Genomic DNA, 21,018 nt, shown 5'->3' with positions numbered 1-21,018 from the left:
CAATGAATTAAAGGATTATTCCACCAACTCCATGGGCCTTTTCTACACTAAGACATTAGCCTACATTTACTGATAGATTAATCGATCATTCTACATGGTGGCACGTAGCCTAGCGGTTAAGAGCATTGGCCCAGTAACCAAAATGTTGCTGGATCTAAATACCAGAGCTGACTATGTGACATATCTGTTGATGTGGTCTTGAGCAAGGCACTTAATCCTCATTGATCTGGATAAGAGCATCTGCTAAAATGTAAATCTGGCAACTATATCATATTTAGCATCTACATTCCTAACGAAAATTCCAAAAGTACTCATTACATTTTGAATGCTTAGCAGGACAGGACAATTTTTTAATTCACACACTTATCAAGAGAACATCCCTGGTCATCCCTACTGCCCCTGATCTGGCAGAATCACTAAACACCTGGTTCGTTTGTAAATTATGTCTGAGGGTTGGAGCATGCCCCTGGCTGTCAATACATACAAATAAAATATATAAATTATGCCATCTGATTTGAAGTAATTTGAAATGATCTATACTTTTACTTTTGATACTTAAGTATATTTTAGCAATTACATTTACTTTTGATATCAAATACTTTTATACTTCTCCCCCAGTAGTATTTTACGAGGTTACATTTTCTATTATTGGCTTCCAAGATGTCATAGCAGTCAGACGTCGTGTCGTGTCGTGTCCCTTGTATATATATATATTTTTTTTTTTACATTTTTCTTCGCATATCTTTTAAAACATTTTTCTAAACCTCAACATCTAAATACTCTCCTGCAACCCGCCTCACCCAATGTAGCGCGTGGATCTGCTCTTTTTCTAAAGTATTTATATTTACTTCGGATCCGGAACCCCTCAACTGAAGCTAGCCAGCTAACAGTCAGCAAACCATTGCTAGCAGTCATCGGCTAACCTTTAGCTCAGAAAGCTCTCGCCAGTTCGAGCAACGCGCCTCTAACCAGAGCATAACGGACCTATTATTTTTATCCCCGGATTCCCACCGCAAACTGAACTTTTTAATCTGGATCTTCACAACTAGCTAACCGCAACCCCGGATGACTACTCCTGGCTAGCATTTCCACCCACTTAGCTGGAAGCTAGCCCCGGACAGAACAACTGTGCTACCACCGAAGCATACTCCTGGGCTACAATATCCGGACCCACGACCGGTCTATCAATGTCACCGCATGAAGAGGCATAAACAGACTCAACCCCCATCGCGACGTCCCCCAAAGGCTAACTTTCTAGCCCTTGCCATCTGCTTGCTTGCTAATTCGGCCTGCTAACTGCTAGCTTGTTTAGCCCCGGCCTACTAACTGTTAGCTTGTTAGCACAGGCCTGCTACCTGTCTGAATCGCCACGTCCCCAGCCAGCCCATCATCCACTCACTGGACCCATATTTACTTTCAATCTCTTTTCGATTTTTAATTCGATTATACCTTCCGGTAACCTGCCTCACCCAATGTGATACGGAATCGCTATTATTTTTAATTTTTAGAACACATTCAAGAACCTCCAGAAGCCAACCAGCTAACTAGCTACAAGCTATTTAGCCACTGCTAGCGGCTTTTACCTTCTGCACAGCCAGCCAGTTTTTTTAGCCTGGATAATACTCGCCAGTCTAGCGTCCCTGTCCCATCCACCGCTGCCCCCTGGACACCGTGATCACTTGGCTACATAGCTGATGCCTGCTGGACTGTCCATTCATCACGGTACTCCATTCTGTTTGTTTATGTTTTATCTGTCGGCCCCAGCCGCACTCAGGCTCTGTGTGTAGTAAATCCGACCCTCCCTGCCTAGTCAACGCCATTTTACCTGCTGTTGATGTACTAGCTGATTAGCTGTTGTTGTCTCACCTACTGGTTTAGCTAGCTCTCCCAATCAACACCTGTGATTACTGTATGCCTCGCTGTATGTCTCTCTCAAATGTCAATATGCCTTGTATACTGTTGTTCAGGTTAGTTATCATTGTTTTAGCTTACAATGGAGCCCCTAGTTCCACTCTTCATACCCCTGATACCTCCTTTGTCCCACCTCCCATACATGCGGTGACCTCACCCATTACAACCAGCATGTCCAGAGATACAACCTCTCTTATCATCACCCAGTGCCTGGGCTTACCTCCGCTGTACCCGCACCCCTCCATACCCCTGTCTGCGTATTATGCCCTGAATATATTCTACCATGCCCAGAAATCTGCTCCTTTTATTCTTTGTCCCCAACGCTCTAGGCGACCAGTTTTGATAGCCTTTAGCCGCACCCTCATACTACTCCTCCTATGTTCCGCGGGTGATGTGGAGGTAAACCCAGGCCCTGCATGTCCCCAGGCACCCTCATTTGTTGACTTCTGTGATCGAAAAAGTCTTGGTTTCATGCATGTCAACATCAGAAGCCTCCTCCCTAAGTTTGTTTTACTCACTGCTTTAGCACACTCTGCTAACCCTGATGTCCTTGCCGTGTCTGAATCCTGGCTCAGGAAGGCCACCAAAAATTCTGAGATTTCCATACCCAACTATAACATTTTCCGTCAAGATAGAACTGCCAAAGGGGGAGGAGTTGCAGTCTACTGCAGAGATAGCCTGCAAAGTAATGTCATACTTTCCAGGTCCATACCCAAACAGTTCGAACTACTAATTTTAAAAAGTACTCTCTCCAGAAATAAGTCTCTCACTGTTGCCGCCTGCTACCGACCCCCCTCAGCTCCCAGCTGTGCCCTGAACACCATTTGTGAATTGATTGCCCCCCATCTAGCTTCAGAGTTTGTTCTGTTAGGTGACCTAAACTGGGATATGCTTAACACCCCAGGAGTCCTACAATCTAAGCTAGATGCCCTCAATCTCACACAAATCATCAAGGAACCCACCAGGTACAACCCTAAATCTGTAAACAAGGGCACCTTTATAGACGTCATCCTGACCAACTGGCCCTCCAAATACACCTCCGCTGTCTTCAACCAGGATCTCAGCGATCACTGACTCATTGCCTGTATCCGCTACGGAGCCGCAGTCAAACGACCACCCCTCATCACTGTCAAACGCTCCCTAAAACACTTCGGTGAGCAGGCCTTTCTAATCGACCTGGCCCGGGTATCCTGGAAGGACATTGACCTCATCCCGTCAGTTGAGGATGCCTGGTCATTCTTTAAAAGTAACTTTCTCACCATTTTAGATAAGCATGCTCCGTTCAAACAATGCAGAACTAAGAACAGATATAGCGGTCAGTCAGGAAAGCAAAGACCAGCTTCTTCAGGCAGATATTTGCATCCTGTACCTCTAACTCCAAAACGTTCTGGGACACTGTGAAGTCCATGGAGAACAAGAGCACCTCCTCCCAGCTGCCCACTGCACTGAGGCTAGGTAACACGGTCACCACCGATAAATCCATGATTATCGAAAACTTCAACAAGCATTTCTCAACGGCTGGCCATGCCTTCCTCCTGGCTACTCCAACCTCGGCCAACAGCTCCACCCCCCCCCCCCCCCCCCACGCAGCTACTCGCCCAAGCCTCTCCAGGTTCTCCTTTACCCAAATCCAGATAGCAGATGTTCTGAAAGAGCTGCAAAACAAATCAGCTGGGCTTGACAATCTGGACCCTCTATTTCTGAAACTATCCGCCGCCATTGTCGCAACCCCTATTACCAGCCTGTTCAACCTCTCTTTCATATCGTCTGAGATCCCCAAGGATTGAAAGCTGCCGCAGTCATCCCCCTCTTCAAAGGAGGAGACACCCTGGACCCAAACTGTTACAGACCTATATCCATCCTGCCCTGCCTATCTAAGGTCTTCGAAAGCCAAGTCAACAAACAGGTCACTGACCATCTCGAATCCCACCGTACCTTCTCCGCTGTGCAATCTGGTTTCTGAGCCAGTCACGGGTGCATCTCAGCCACGCTCAAGGTACTAAACGATATCATAACCGCCATCGATAAAAGACAGTACTGTGCAGCCGTCTTCATCGACCTTGCCAAGGCTTTCGACTCTGTCAATCACCATATTCTTATCGGCAGACTCAGTAGCCTCGGTTTTTCTAATGACTGCCTTGCCTGGTTCACCAACTACTTTGCAGACAGAGTTCAGTGTGTCAAATCGGAGGGCATGCTGTCCGGTCCTCTGGCAGTCTGTATGGGGGTGCCACAGGGCTCAATTCTCGGGCCGACTCTTTTCTCTGTATATATCAATGATGTTGCTCTTGCTGCGGGCGATTCCCTGATCCACCTCTACGCAGACGACACCATTCTGTATACTTCCGGCCCGCCCTTGGACACTGTGGTATCTAACCTAGTAAAACCAAATGCATGCTTTTCAAACGTTCGCTGCCTGCACCCGCACGCCCGACTAGCATCACCACCCTGGATGGTTCCGACCTAGAATATGTGGACATCTATAAGTACCTAGGTGTCTAAACTCTCCTTCCACTCATATCATATCAAACATCTCCAATCTAAAATCAAATCTAGATTCGGCTTTCTATTCCGCAACAAAGCCTCCTTCACTCACGCCGCCAAACTTACCCTAGTAAAACTGACTATCCTACCGATCCTCGACTTCGGCGATGTCATCTACAAAATAACTTCCAACACTCTACTCAGCAAACTGGATGCAGTTTATCACAGTGCCATCCGTTTTGTTACTAAAGCACCTTATACCACCCACCACTGCGACCTGTATGCTCTAGTCGCCTGGCCCTCGCTACATATTCGTCGCCAGACCCATCGGCTCCAGGTCATCTACAAGTCCATGCTAGGTAAAGCTCTGCCTTATCTCAGTTCACTGGTCACGATGGCAACACCCATCCGTAGCACACGCTCCAGCAGGTGTATCTCACTGATCATCCCGAAAGCCAACACCTCATTTGGCCGCCGTTCGTTCCAGTTCTCTGCTGCCTGTGACTGGAACGAATTGCAAAAATCGCTGAAGTTGGAGACTTTTATCTCCCTCACCAACTTCAAACATCTGCTATCTGAGCAGCTAACCGATCGCTGCAGATGTACATAGTCTATCGGTAAAATAGCCCACCCAATTTTACCTACCTCATCCCCATACTGTTTATATTTATTTACTTTTCTGCTTTTTTGCACATATCTCTACCTGTACATGACCATCTGATCATTTATCACTCCAGTGTTAATAATCTGCTAAATTGTAATTATTCGCCTACCTCCTCATGCCTTTTGCACACAATGTACTCTATTTTTCTACTGTGTTATTGACTTGTTAATTGTTTACTCCATGTGTAACTGTGTGTTGTCTGTTCACACTGCTATGCTTTATCTTGGCCAGGTCGCAGTTGCAAATGAGAACTTGTTCTCAACTAGCCTACCTGGTTAAATAAAGGTGAAATAAAAATGAATAAATAAATTAAGGAATCTTTACTTTTACTCAAGTTTGAAAATTGGGTACTTTTTCCACCACTGTTAGAAATCTAGCTAAGTGTTTTTTCTCACTTTCCCAGGCGGTGAATAATATAGCCTATAGGTCAATATGCACAAAGATGTCGGCAAATTCTCTCGAGAGACAAAAATACATCTGATCATTCTGGATCCTATTTTGACACATTGGACATCAAAATGTCAATCATGCCTTTCCTAGATATGTTAGATCTCAGTTGTCTTTTGATATAGCCAATTATTTCAATTACTATTTCATTGGCAAAGTAGGTAAACAACAGACTGTGAGCCATCATATGAATGGATAAAATATATAACAATGAAAGGAAAGCATTTTAATTTAGAATTGTGTAAAGTTAGTGTGGGTGAGGTGTAAAAGCATTGCTATCCATCAGTAATGACAAACCACCTGGTATTGACAATTTAGATGGAAAGGATTGTAAATGACTACAGTACCAGCCAAAGTTTGGACACACCTACTCATTCAAGGGTTTTTCTTAATTTTTAACTATTATCTACATTGTAAAGTAATAGTGAAGACATAAAAACTATAAAATAACACATATGGAATCATGTTGTAACCATAAGCATTAACCAAATCAAATATATATTATTTTTGAGATTCTTCACAGTAGCCACCCTTTGCCTTGTAGACTGCTATGCACACCAGCTTCATGAGGAATGCTTTGCCAAGTCTTGAAGGAGTTCCCACATAAGCTGAGCACTTGTTGACTGCTTTTCCTTCACCCTGCTGTCCAACTCATCCCAAACCATCTCAATTGGGTTGAGGTCATGCGATTGTGGAGGCCAGGTCATCTGATTTTTTTCTATTTATTTTAATTGTACTTTTATTTAACTAGGCAAGTCAGTTAAGAACAAATTCGTATTTACAATGACGGCCTACACCGGCCAAACCTGGGCCAATTGCCCAATCACGGCTGGTTGTGATACAGCCTGGATTCAAACCACTTAGGTGCAGCACTCCATCCTCCTTCTTGGTCAAATAACAATTACACAGGGGTGGTGTATCGCTACAGAATGCTTTGGTAGCCATGCTCGTTAACATTTACATTTAAGTCATTTAGCAGACGCTCTTATCCAGAGCGACTTACAAATTGGTGCATTCACCTTATGACATCCAGTGGAACAGTAGTGCATCTAAATCTTTTAAGGGGGGTGAGAGGGATTACTTTATCCTATCCTAGGTATTCCTTAAAGAGGTGGGGTTTCAGGTGTCTCCGGAAGGTGGTGATTGACTCCGCTGTCCTGGCGTCGTGAGGGAGTTTGTTCCACCATTGGGGGGCCAGAGCAGCGAACAGTTTTGACTGGGCTGAGCGGGAACTGTACTTCCTCAGTGGTAGGGAGGCGAGCAGGCCAGAGGTGGATGAACGCAGTGCCCTTGTTTGGGTGTAGGGCCTGATCAGAGCCTGGAGGTACTGAGGTGCCGTTCCCCTCACAGCTCCGTAGGCAAGCATCATGGTCTTGTAGCGGATGCGAGCTTCAACTGGAAGCCAGTGGAGAGAGCGGAGGAGAGGGGTGACGTGAGAGAACTTGGGAAGGTTGAACACCAGACGGGCTGCGGCGTTCTGGATGAGTTGTAGGGGTTTAATGGCACAGGCAGGGAGCCCAGCCAACAGCGAGTTGCAGTAATCCAGACGGGAGATGACAAGTGCCTGGATTAGGACCTGCGCCGCTTCCTGTGTAAGGCAGGGTCATACTCTGCGGATGTTGTAGAGCATGAACCTACAGGAACGGGCCACCGCCTTGATGTTAGTTGAGAACGACAGGGTGTTGTCCAGGATCACGCCAAGGTTCTTAGCGCTCTGGGAGGAGGACACAATGGAGTTGTCAACCGTGATGGCGAGATCATGGAACGGGCAGTCCTTCCCCGGGAGGAAGAGCAGCTCCGTCTTGCCGAGGTTCAGCTTGAGGTGGTGATCCGTCATCCACACTGATATGTCTGCCAGACATGCAGAGATGCGATTCGCCACCTGGTCATCAGAAGGGTGAAAGGAGAAGATTAATTGTGTGTCGTCTGCATAGCAATGATAGGAGAGACCATGTGAGGTTATGACAGAGCCAAGTGACTTGGTGTATAGCGAGAATAGGAGAGGGCCTAGAACAGAGCCCTGGGGGACACCAGTGGTGAGAGCACGTGGTGTGGAGACGGATTCTCGCCACGCCACCTGGTAGGAGCGACCTGTCAGGTAGGACGCAATCCAAGCGTGGGCAGCGCCGGAGATGCCCAACTCGGAGAGGGTGGAGAGGAGGATCTGATGGTTCACAGTATCGAAGGCAGCCGATAGGTCTAGAAGGATGAGAGCAGAGGAGAGAGAGTTAGCTTTAGCAGTGCGGAGCGCCTCCGTGATACAGAGAAGAGCAGTCTCAGTTGAATGACTAGTCTTGAAACCTGACTGATATGGATCAAGAAGGTCATTCTGAGAGAGATAGCGGGAGAGCTGGCCAAGGACGGCACGTTCAAGAGTTTTGGAGAGAAAAGAAAGAAGGGATACTGGTCTGTAGTTGTTGACATCGGAGGGATCGAGTGTAGGTTTTTTCAGAAGGGGTGCAACTCTCGCTCTCTTGAAGACGGAAGGGACGTAGCCAGCGGTCAGGGATGAGTTGATGAGCGAGGTGAGGTAAGGGAGAAGGTCTCCGGAAATGGTCTGGAGAAGAGAGGAGGGGGATGGGGTCAAGCGGGCAGGTTGTTGGGCGGCCGGCCGTCACAAGACGCGAGATTTCATCTGGAGAGAGAGGGGAGAAAGAGGTCAGAGCACTGGGTAGGGCAGTGTGAGCAGAACCAGCGGTGTCGTTTGACTTAGCAAACGAGGATCGGATGTCGTCGACCTTCTTTTCAAAATGGTTGACGAAGTCATCTGCAGAGAGGGAGGGGGGAGGAGGATTCAGGAGGGAGGAGAAGGTGGCAAAGAGCTTCCTAGGGTTAGAGGCAGATGCTTGGAATTTAGAGTGGTAGAAAGTGGCTTTAGCAGCAGAGAGAGAAGAGGAAAATGTAGAGAGGAGGGAGTGAAAGGATGCCAGGTCCGCAGGGAGGCGAGTTTTCCTCCATTTCCGCTCGGCTGCCCGGAGCCCTGTTCTGTGAGCTCGCAATGAGTCGTCGAGCCACGGAGCGGGAGGGGAGGACCGAGCCGGCCTGGAGGATAGGGGACATAGAGAGTCAAAGGATGCAGAAAGGGAGGAGAGGAGGGTTGAGGAGGCAGAATCAGGAGATAGGTTGGAGAAGGTTTGAGCAGAGGGAAGAGATGATAGGATGGAAGAGGAGAGAGTAGCGGGGAGAGAGAGCGAAGGTTGGGACGGCGCGATACCATCCGAGTAGGGGCAGTGTGGGAAGTGTTGGATGAGAGCGAGAGGGAAAAGGATACAAGGTAGTGGTCGGAGACTTGGAGGGGAGTTGCAATGAGGTTAGTGGAAGAACAGCATCTAGTAAAGATGAGGTCGAGCGTATTTCCTGCCTTGTGAGTAGGGGGGGAAGGTGAGAGGGTGAAGTCAAAAGAGGAGAGGAGTGGAAAGAAGGAGGCAGAGAGGAATGAGTCAAAGGTAGACGTGGGGAGGTTAAAGTCGCCCAGAACTGTGAGAGGTGAGCCGTCCTCAGGAAAGGAGCTTATCAAGGCATCAAGCTCATTGATGAACTCTCCGAGGGAACCTGGAGGGCGATAAATGATAAGGATGTTAAGCTTGAAAGGGCTGGTAACTGTGACAGCATGGAATTCAAAGGAGGCGATAGACAGATGGGTAAGGGGAGAAAGAGATAATGACCACTTGGGAGAGATGAGGATCCCGGTGCCACCACCCCGCTGACCAGAAGCTCTCGGGGTGTGCGAGAACACGTGGGCAGACGAAGAGAGAGCAGTAGGAGTAGCAGTGTTGTCTGTGGTGATCCATGTTTCCGTCAGTGCCAAGAATTCGAGGGACTGGAGGGAGGCATAGACTGAGATGAACTCTGCCTTGTTGGCCGCAGATCGGCAGTTCCAGAGGCTACCGGAGACCTGGAACTCCACGTGGGTCGTGCGCGCTGGGACCACCAGATTAGGGTGGCCGCGGCCACGCGGTGTGGAGCGTTTGTATGGTCTGTGCAGAGAGGAGAGAACAGGGATAGACAGACACATAGTTGACAGGCTACACAAGAGGCTACGCTAATGCAAAGGAGATTGGAATGACAAGTGGACTACACGTCTCGAGTGTTCAGAAAGTTAAGCTTACGTAGCAAGAATCTTATTGACTAAAATTATTAAAATGATACAGTACTGCTGAAGTAGGCTAGCTGGCAGAGGCTACGTTGTTGACTATGTTAAGTGTGCCTTGATTTCTAAATACACTGCTCAAAAAAATGAAGGGAACACTAAAATAACACATCCTAGATCTGAATTAATGAAATATTCTTATTAAATGCCTTTTTCTTTACATAGTTGAATGTGCTGCCAACAAAATCACACAAAAAGTATCAATGGAAATCAAATTTATCAACCCATGGAGGTCTGGATTTGGAGTCACACTCAAAATTAAAGTGGAAAACCACACTACAGGCTGATCCAACTTTGATGTAATGTCCTTAAATCAAGTCAAAATGAGGCTCAGTAGTGTGTGTGGCCTCCACGTGCCTGAATGACCTCCCTACAACGCCTGGGCATGCTCCTGATGAGGTGGCGGATGGTCTCCTGAGGGATCTCCTCCCAGACCTGGATTAAAGCATCCGCCAACTCCTGGACAGTCTGTGGTGCAACGTGGCGTTGGTGGATGGAGCGAGACATGATGTCCCAGATGTGCTCAATTGGATTCAGGTCTGGGGAACGGGCTTGCCAGTCCATAGCATCAATGCCTTCCTCTTGCAGGAACAGCTGACACACTCCAGCCACATGAGGTCTAGTATTGTCTTGCATTAGGAGGAACCCAGGGCCAACCGCACCAGCATATGGTCTCACAAGGGGTCTGAGGATCTCATCTCGGTACCTAATGGCAGTCAGGCTACCTCTGGCGAGCACATGGATGGCTGTGCGGCCCCCCCAAAGAAAAGCCACCCCACACCATGACTGACCCACCGCCAAACCGGTCATGCTGGAGGATGTTTCAGGCAGCAGAACGTTCTCCACGGCGTCTCCAGACTCTGTCACGTCTGTCACATGTGCTCAGTGTGAACCTGCTTTCATCTGTGAAGAGCACAGGGCGCCAGTGGCGAATTTGCCAATCTTGGTGTTCTCTGGCAAATGCCAAACGTCCTGCACGGTGTTGGGCTGTAAGCACAACCCCCACCTGTGGACGTCGGGCCCTCATACCACCCTCATGGAGTCTGTTTCTGACCGTTTGAGCAGACACATGCACATTTGTGGCCTGCTGGAGGTCTTTTTGCAGGGCTCTGGCAGTGCTCCTCCTGCTCCTCCTTGCACAAAGGCGGAGGTAGCGGTCCTGCTGCTGGGTTGTTGCCCTCCTACGGCCTCCTCCACGTCTCCTGATGTATTGGCCTGTCTGCTGGTAGTGCCTCCGTGCTCTGGACACTACGCTGACAGACGCAGCAAACCTTCTTGCCACAGTTCGCATTGATGTGCCATCCTGGATGAGCTGCACTACCTGAGCCACTTGTGTGGGTTGTAGACTCCGTCTCATGCTACCACTAGAGTGAAGCACTGCCAGCATTCAAAAGTGACCAAAACATCAGCCAGGAAGCATAGGAACTGAGAAGTGGTCTGTGGTCACCACCTGCAGAACCACTCCTTTATTGGGGGTGTCTTGCTAATTGCCTATAATTTCCACCTGTTGTCTATTCCATTTGCACAACAGCATGTGCAATTTATTGTCAATCAGTGTTGCTTCCTAAGTGGACAGTTTGATTTCACAGAAGTGTGATTGACTTGGAGTTACATTGTGTTGTTTAAGTGTTCCCTTTATTTTTTGAGCAGGGTACATCACAGACAGTGTCAAAGCACCACCACACCAGCACACCTCCTTCTCCATGGGAACCACACATGTGGAGGTCATCCGTTCACCTACTCTGCATCTCACAAAGACAAGGCTGTTGGAACCAAAAATCTCAAATTTGGAATCATCAGACCCCCAAGGGACAGATTTATGTCTCATGTCCATTACTCATATTTCTTGGTCCAAGCAAGTCTCTTCTTCTTATTGGTAATTAGTAATTTCAAGACCTCAAACCTGTAGGGAAGCCAGTCATTCCGCTAACCAAGAATGGTAAAGCACCGTTTACTGGGTCTAACAGCCAACCAATCAGCTTTCTACAGACTTTTACCAAACTTTTGGAAAACGTGTTTGACCGGATACAATGCTATTTCTCTGTAAACATATCAACAACATACTTTCAGCATGCTTATAGAGAGGGACATTCAACATGTACTGCATTGACACAAATGACTGTCGATTGGTTGAAATAGATTTATAATAAAGAATGTGGGAGCGGAACTGTTAGATTTGAGTGCAACCTTTGATATTATTGGCCATAACCTGTTGTAGAAAAAAAAATTTACTATAGCTTTTCAACCTCTGGCATATTGTGGATTCACAGCTAATAGAACAGAGGGTTTTCTTTAATGGAAGCTAATAGAGCTAGCTAGCTAATAGCTCTGGTACAAGGTGCCAATTGGCTGTTTTGTCGCTCTTAGTACAAAAGAATAATACTTTAAGAAATTACAAACGTTTTCTGTTATAACAAGCTTGGCTAGCCAACTAGATATGTGATCGCTAACATTAACTAGCTAGCTTGCTAAAAGGATGACAAATGCTAGCTAAATACAGCTAGCTATATAGCTAGCTACTGTTTTAGCTAGCGTGATATGGTTATTTACAAAGTCTAGTTAACTAGCAAGCTTTTATAGCTTATACCACAGATACGAGGTTTGCTAGCTAGTTCTAAAATAGTTGCTTATACTGTTGACGTTAGCTATGCTAGTAACTTGCAAACTACTTTCATTCTCCCTCCTCGTTCTCTTCCTTTGCATGGTCACACGTCCGTACTCTTGTCCCCTGAGCTGCCATGCTGACTGCGCTGGATTTATGCTAGAAAAACTTTAGCTAGCTGATTGTTACTAGTCTAGCAGTTTACATTTAGCCAAGCTCAGACATTAAACATATTTCAATAATGTAGCTAGGCTCCTAACACTAACTTATCTTATCTATTGTTTTATTGTAGACACTGTCTTGTCCTCATGCAGTGGCAGTGGTGACTGTAACTGTGCCGAGTATGAGGAGAAAGTAAGAAAAATTGTCACCGAAAAGCTGCAGATTGATCATAGAAGGATTGAGTTGGAGTGCAAGATGGCAAGAACAAGATGACTGTTCTGGAGAGAGCCAAGAACTAGAGAGGAACCAATGTCTTCCTTAGCGAGGACAACTCGGAAGCTGTGCGCCAAACGGGAAAGAACTTATACCAGCCAGGAAAGCTGCCAGAGAGCGTGAGGACATTGCATACATCCGCTACTACAGGCTTATTGTCTATCCTCCCTCCCAAAAGACTGGGAGGAGTGATAAACACATACACCAACTGAAACTCAAAAGTGCCTTATTGTCTGACTCTATCAGCAATGAACAATGATCTTGTCACGCTTTGTGTTTTTATGATTTTTTATATTAAGTCTATACTCAATAAGCTACCCAGGAAAGGGCTAAAAATAGCCCATAATGATATACAGTGCCTTCGGACAGTAGTCAGACTCACATTTTATTACGTTATAGCCTTATTCTAAAATGGATCAAATTAAAACAAATCCTCAGCAATCTACACAGAATACCCCATAATGACAAAGCGAAAACAGGTTGTCAGAAATGTTTGCACATTTATAAAAACAGGAAAACAGAAATACCTTATTTACATAAGTATTCAGACCCTTTGCTATGAGACTCAAAATTGAGCTCAGGTGATTCCTGTTTCCACTGATCATCCTTGAAATGTTTCTCTACAACTTGATTGGACATGATTTGAAGGCACCCACCTGCCTATATAAGGTCCCACAGTTGACAGTGCATGTCAGAACAAAAACCCAGCCGTGAGGTTGAAGGATTTGTCCGTAGAGCTCCGAGTCAGGATTTAGTCGAGGCAAAATTTCTGCAGCATTGAAGGTCCCCAAGAACACAGTGGTCTCATCATCCTTAAATGGAAGAAGTTTGGAATCACCAACACTCTTCCTAGAGTTGGCTGCCCGGCCAAACTGAGCAATCGGGGGGGAAGGGCCTTGGTCAGGGAGGTGACAAAGATCCCAACAGTCACTCTGACAGAGCTACAGAGTTCCTATGTGGAGATGGGAGAACCTTCCAGAAGGACAACCATCTCTGCAGCACTCCACCAATCAGGCCTTTATGGTGGAGTGGCCAAGCGGAAGCCACTCATCAGTAAAAGGCACATGACAGCCCGCTAGGAGTTCAGACTGGGGCGAAGGTTTACCTTCCAACAGGACAATGACCCTAAGCCATCAGCCAAGACAACACAGGAATGGCTTTGGGACAAGTCTCTGAATGTCCTTGAGTGGCCCAGGCAGAGCCCGGACTTGAACCTGATCGAACATCTCTGGATAGAATGTCTGTGCAGCGACACTCCCTATTCAACCTAACAGAGCTTGAGAGGATCTGCAGAAAAGAATGCAAGATATTCCCCAAATACAGTTGTGCCAAGCTTGTAGCATCATACCCAAGACGAATTAAGGCTGTAATCGCTGCCAAAGGTACTTTAACAAAGTACTGAGTAAAGGGTCTGAATACTTATGTAAATGTATTATTTATTTTTTTGTGTGTATGAAATTTGCAAACATTTCTATAAACCTGTTTTTGGAGAAGAAAAAAAACAATTGAATACATTTTAGAATAAGGCTGTAACGTAACAAAATGTGAAAAAGTCAAGGGGTCTGAATACTTTCCGAAAGCACTTGTATGCTTGCGTTATTTGACCATGTAGAGGAAAATGTTTTATCTAAGAATATTAATTAAATTCTGTTCCAAACCATTAAATACAATATAAATTACATTTATTAATTCAATTATTCAATTTGTATAATTATAAATTCAAAAATATTGCATTCAAATGCAATATCTGAATACAAATTTTACATTTTTAATTCAAATACAGTTTCTGTTGGCACTCCAAACACAACATCAGACTTCTAAGATATCAGAGAGCGTCACTCAGAAAAGAGCGTCACTCAAAAGTTTAATTCTCAAAAACCAGAACACCATTATTGAAGATAATTGAATTTCTGAGTGATATGACTGGTCTCTGTTTTTGCATCAATCTGCTGTGCTAAGAGCATATTTTGGAGATCAATTGGATAAGGTCAGGCCGTCTGTCTGTGGAGTTGCAAGTCAAATTATTTAAAAAAGGACAAAGTCAGAGTCCTTTAGAAGACAAAGTCAGAAGACATCTAAAATACAGAAAAGAGAGCAGGAAATAAGATAAGTATCATGGATTCAGCATTAGACTAGAACTAGCATGAAATGTCAAGAGCCCTATTGCTGTGGGCGGCATATAATTGATGATGTATGACATTTACGGATGCAACAGACAGAGATCTCATGCCTTGTTCAGTCTCAAATCAATGCCGCACCATGAATGCAGATGCGTTCAGATGCCTTCCCAACTTGTCATAACAGAAAATCATGCAACACGGATGCTTGAATAATGTAGACTTAAATCTAGTTTTAGATTTATGGGAAGGCAAAAATGGCTGAGGCTGACTTGGTGTGAGGCACAGACGTTAAAATTAAAATCCCAAGGTTGGGTCTGATATACAAGCTAATTGTTGGGTTTTGGGTATATTATAACTTGAATGATGTTGTACTGTGGCATCTAGAGGATGTGAATCAAAACTAATGGAGTTCATGATTAAAAAAAAAATATTGATGGATCTAATGTGGGGCTGGGATAGGATAAAGGATTGATACAGTATGAGTGTTAATAATCTGTCTAGGTTGTCTACTGGAGTAGGCCTATACAAATCTATAACAATTGGTGTCACTATCTTTTCGACACCATTTAAACCATGAATCTCATTAAAAATGTTCCAATACACATCGGCAAATGGGTTAGGTGTTGGTCAACAGGTTCTGTTGACTCTGCTAGCGCACGGTTGGCAAGTTAACACTGAGTTAAACATATTATAGCCGAAGTTCATCAGTAGTGTCACGAACGTTGGTTGAATTAATGGACCAAGGCGCAGCGTGCATAGAGTTCCACATGTTTATTTGATGAAACTCACAGAAAACAATAAAGTGCAAAAACGAAACGTGAAGCCAATGTAGTGCTCGCAGGCAACTTCACATAGACAAGACACCACAAAAACCCAGTGGGAAAAGGCTGCCTAACTATGATCCCCAATCAGAGGCAACGATAGACAGCTGCCTCTAATTGGGAACCATACCAGGCCAACATAGAAATAAAAAAACTAGACTACCCACCCTAGTCACACCCTGACCTAACCAAAATAGAGAATAAAAAGGATATCTAAGGTCAGGGCGTGACAAGTAAAGTCAATATAATAACTGGCTTATGGAAGCACTTCTCTAAACGAGAAGTATATTATGTTTTTACAAAATCTATTTACGCTTTCTGTATTTTTCTTCCCTAATGCTATAGGCCTGTATGTGTAAAACAGACAAAGTGATAGAGCAATGACCCTAGTGTTAAAAATACAAAAAAACAAAGCAAAGAAAGGACAAAATATGTTATTTTGATAAATCTGCTGTCAGGATGAAATGGATGCGTCATGTATCTACAGTGCCTTTAGTAAGTATTCACACCCCATCACTTTTCCTACATTTTTTGTTGTGTTACAGCCTGAATTTAAAATGGACTACATTTAGATTTGTTTGTCACTGGCCTAAACAAAACACGCCATAATGTCAACGTGGAATGATGTATTTTGAAATTTTTACAAATGAATAAAAAATGAAAAGCTGAAATGTCTTGAGTCAATAAGTATTCAACCCATTTGTTATGACATGCCTAAATAAGTTCATGAGTAAACATTTCCGTTCAAATCAAATCAAGTTGTATGGGTCACATACACATATTTATCAGATGTTATTGCGGGTGTAGCGAAATGCTTGTGTTCTTAGCTCCAACAGTGCAGTAGTATCTATAAAATCATAACAATACACACAAATCTAAAAGCAAAAGAATGACATTAAGAAATATGTAAACGTTAGGACAAGCAATCTCGGAGTGGCATTGACTAAAATACAATAGAACAGAATACAGTATCAATATGAGATGAGGAAAGCAGTATGTTAAAACCTCTAGTAACTCCCCATCCCGGGTCCGGGAGCGTGATCATCGACTGACACTAATTAGCATAACGCAACAGACATAAATATTCCTAGAAAATATTCCTATTCATGAAAATCACAAGTGAAATATATTGAGACACAGCTTAGCCTTTTGTTAATCATCCTGTCATTTCAGATTTTCAAAATATGCTTTACAGCCAAAGCTAGACAAGCATTTGTGTAAGTTTATCGATAGCCTAGCATAGCATTTTGTCCAGCTAGCAGCAGGTAACTTGGTCACGGAAATCAGAAAAGCAATCAAATTAAATCGTTTACCTTTGATGAGCTTCAGATATTTTCACTCACGAGACTCCCAGTTAGATAGCCAATGTTCCTTTTTTCCAAAAATATTATTTTTGGAGGCGAAATAGCTCCGTTTGTTCTTCACGTTTGGCTGAGAAATCGCCCGGAAATTCCAGTCGTGAAAACTCAGATTTTCTTCTCCAAATTAGCTCCATATTATCAACAGAAACATGGCAAACGTTGTTTATAATCAATCCTCAAGGTGTTTTTCAAATATCTATTCGATAATATATCCACCGGGACAATTGGTTTTTCAGTAGGACCGATTGGAACAATGGCTATCTCTGTATTTTACGCGACAATCACTCTGAGAGCCATCAGGTGACAACTTGCGCAATGTAGCCGCTTACGGGTATTCTTCAACATAAATGCGTAAAACTACGTCACAATGCTGTAGACACCTTGGGGAATAACGGAGAAAAGTAATCTGGTTGATAGCCCATTCACTGCTCAATAGGGATGCATTGGAACGCAGAGCTTTCAAAAGATGAGTCACTTCCGGATTGGATTTTTCTCAGGCTTTCGCCTGCAATATCAGTTCTGTTATACTCACAGACAATATTTTTACAATTTTGGAAACTTTAGAGTATTTCCTATCCTAAGCTGTCAATTATATGCATATTCTAGCATCTTGTCCTGACAAAATATCCCGTTTACTACGGAAACGTTATTTTTCCAAAATTAAAATACTGCCCCCTAGTCACAAAAGGTTTTTAACATCATTAAAGTGACTAGTGTTCCATTAATAAAGTAGCCAGTGATTTCATCTCCAAGTACAGTTGAAGTTTACAAACACTTAGGTTGGAGTCATTAAAACTCGTTTTTCAACCACACCACAAATATCTTGTTAACAAACTATACTTTTGGCATGTCGGTTAGGACATCTACTTTGTGCATGACACAAGTAGTTTTTCCAACAATTGTTTACAGACAGATTATTTAACTTATTCACTTCATCACAATACCAGTGGGTCAAATGTTTACATACAGTAAGTTGACTGTGCCTTTAAACAGCTTGCAAAACTCCCGAAAATGATGTCATGGATTTAGAAGCTTTGATAGGCTAACTGACATCATTTGAGGCAATTGGAGGTGTACCTGTGGATGTATTTCAAGGCCTACCTTCAAACTCAGTGCCTCTTTGCTTGACATCATGGGAAAATCTAAAGAAATCAGCCAAGACCTCAGTAAAAAAAATTGTAGACCTCCACAAGTCTGGTTCAGCAATTTCCATAAGCCTGAGGGTACCACGTTCATCTGTACAAACAATAGTTTGTATAAACACCATGGACCACGCAGCCGTCATACCGCTCAGCAAGGAGACACGTTCTCCTAGAGATGAACGTACTTTGGTGCGAAAAGTGCAAATCAATCCCAGAACAACAGCAAAGGACCTTGTGAAGATGGAGGAAAAGTATCTATATCCACAGTAAAATGAGTCCTCAATTGACATAACCTGAAAGGCTGCTCAGAAAGAAGGAAGCCACTGCTCCAAAACCGCCATAAAAAATGCCAGACTACAGTTTGCAACTGCACATGGAGACAAAGATCATACTTTTTGGTGAAATGTCCTCTGGTCTGATGAAACAAAAATAGAACTGTTTGGCCATGATGACCATCGTTATGTTTGGAGGAAAAAGGGGGAGGCTTGCAAGCCGAAGAACACCATCCCAACCGTGAAGCACGGGGGTGGCAGCATCATGTTGCTTTGCTGCAAGAGGGACTGGTGCACTTCACAAAATATATGGCATCATGAGGTAGGAAAATTGAAGCAACATATTGAAGCAACATCTCAAGAAATCAGTCAGGAAATTAAAGCTTGGTCACAAATGGCTCTTCCAAATGGATAATGACCCCAAGCATACTTCCAAAGTAGTCGCAAAACGGCTTAAGGACAACAAAGTCAAGGTATTGGAGTGGCAAAGCTACCAAATGCTAATTGAGTGTATGTAAACCTCTGACCCACTGAGAAAGTGATGAAAGAAATAAAAGCTGAGGTAAATCATTCTCTCAACTATTATTCTGACATTCTGACATTATTCAGACCCCTTGACTGTTGCACATTTTGTTACGTTACAGCCTTATTCTAAAATGGATGAAATTAAAACAAATCCTCAGCAATCTACACAGAATACCCCATAATGACAAATTGAAAACAGGTTTTTAGAAATGTTGCACATTTATTAAAAATAGAAAACATAAATATCTTATTTTCAATTATTCACCCTTCACCCTCAGGTGCATCCTGTTGCCATTGATCATCCTTGAGATGTTTCTATAACTTGTGGTGAATTCAAGTGATTGGACATGATTTGGAAAGGCACACACTTGTCTATATAAGGCTCCACAGTTGACAGTGCATGTCAGAGCAAAAACCAAGCCATGAGGTCGACGGAATTGTCCGTAGAGCTCCGAGACATGATTTGGTCGAGGCACAGATCTGGGGAAGGGTACCAAAACATGTCTGCAGCATTGAAGGTCCACAAGAACACAGTGGCCTCCATCATTCTTAAATGGAAGAAGTTTGGAACCACCAACACTCTTCCTAGAGCTGGCCATCCAGCCAAATTGAGCAATCGGGGGAGAGGGGCCTTGGTCAGGGATGTGACCAAGAACCTGATGGTCACTCTGACAGAGCTCCAGAGTTCCTCTGTGGAGATGGGAGAACCTTCCCGAACTGTATCTGCAGCACTCCATGCTTTATGGTAGAGTTGTCCAGACATAAGCCACTCCTCTATAAAAGACTCATGACAGTCCGCTTGGATTTTGCCAAAAGAAACTTAAAGACTCTCAGATCATGAGAAAAAAGATTCTCTGGTCTGATGAAACCAAGATGAAACTCTTTGGCCTGAATACCATGTGTCTCATCTGGAAGAAACCTGCCACCAACCCTACGGTTAAGCATGGTGGTGGCAACATGCTGTGGGGATGTTTTTCAGTGGCAGGGACTGGGAGATTAGTCAGGAACGAGGGAGAGATGAACGGAGCATGAACGGATGAAAACCTGCTCCAGAGCGCTCAGGACCTAAGACTGGGGCGAAGGTTTACATTCCAACTGGACAATTATATTAAGCACACATCCAAGACAACACAGGAGTGGCTTCGGGACAAGTCTCTGAATGTCCTTGAGTTGCCCAGCCAGAGCCCGAACTTGAACCTGATCGAATATCTCTGAAGAGACCTGAAAATAGCTGTGCAGCAACGCTCCAAATCCAAACTGACAGAGCTTGAGTGTATCTGCAGAGAACAATGGGGGAATCTCCCCAAATAAAGGAATGCGATGCACTAATCGCTGCCAAATGTGCTTCAACATAGTACTGAGTAAAGTGTCTTAATACTTATGCAAATGTCCTATTTCTGTTTTCTTTATATGTATATTAGCAAACATTTCTAAAAACCTGCTTTTGATTTGTCATTATGGGGTATTGTGTGTAGAAGGATGAGGGGAAAAAACAAGGTAATACATTTTAGAATAAGGATGTACCTTAACAAAATGTGGAAAAGTCAAGCTGTCCAAATACTTTCCGAATGCACAGTATATACAAATTGAATCATGATCATTGTGAAAGCTGACTCAGTCCTAACATCCTTTTTTATATCCAATTACATCTCGGGAATCTACATACACTTCCTTGGACTTACATTTACATTACATTTAAGTCATTTAGCAGACGCTCTTATCCAGAGCGACTTACAAATTGGTGCGTTCACCTTAAGACATCCAGTGGAACAGCCACTTTACAATAGTGCATCTAAATATTTTAAGGGGGGAGGGGGTGAGAAGGATTACTTTATCCTATCCTAGGTATTCCTGAAAGAGGTGGGGTTTCAGGTGTCTCCGGAAGGTGGTGATTGACTCCGCTGTCTTCATGGTATAGTTTCTGCTCTGACATCAACTGTGGGACATTTTATAGACAGGTGTGTGTTTCTTTCTAAATCATGTCTAAACAATTTTTAAAAATCATGTCTCCTTTGGAGAACCATTTTTGGTTCCAGGTAGAATCATTTTGGTTCCAGGTAGCATCCTGTTTGGTTCCAGTTGGA

This window comes from Oncorhynchus nerka, linkage group LG13, assembly GCF_034236695.1.
Source record: "Oncorhynchus nerka isolate Pitt River linkage group LG13, Oner_Uvic_2.0, whole genome shotgun sequence".
In the NCBI taxonomy this organism is placed as follows: Eukaryota; Metazoa; Chordata; class Actinopteri; order Salmoniformes; family Salmonidae; genus Oncorhynchus; species Oncorhynchus nerka.
Note: the sequence above shows the minus strand (reverse complement) of the source record.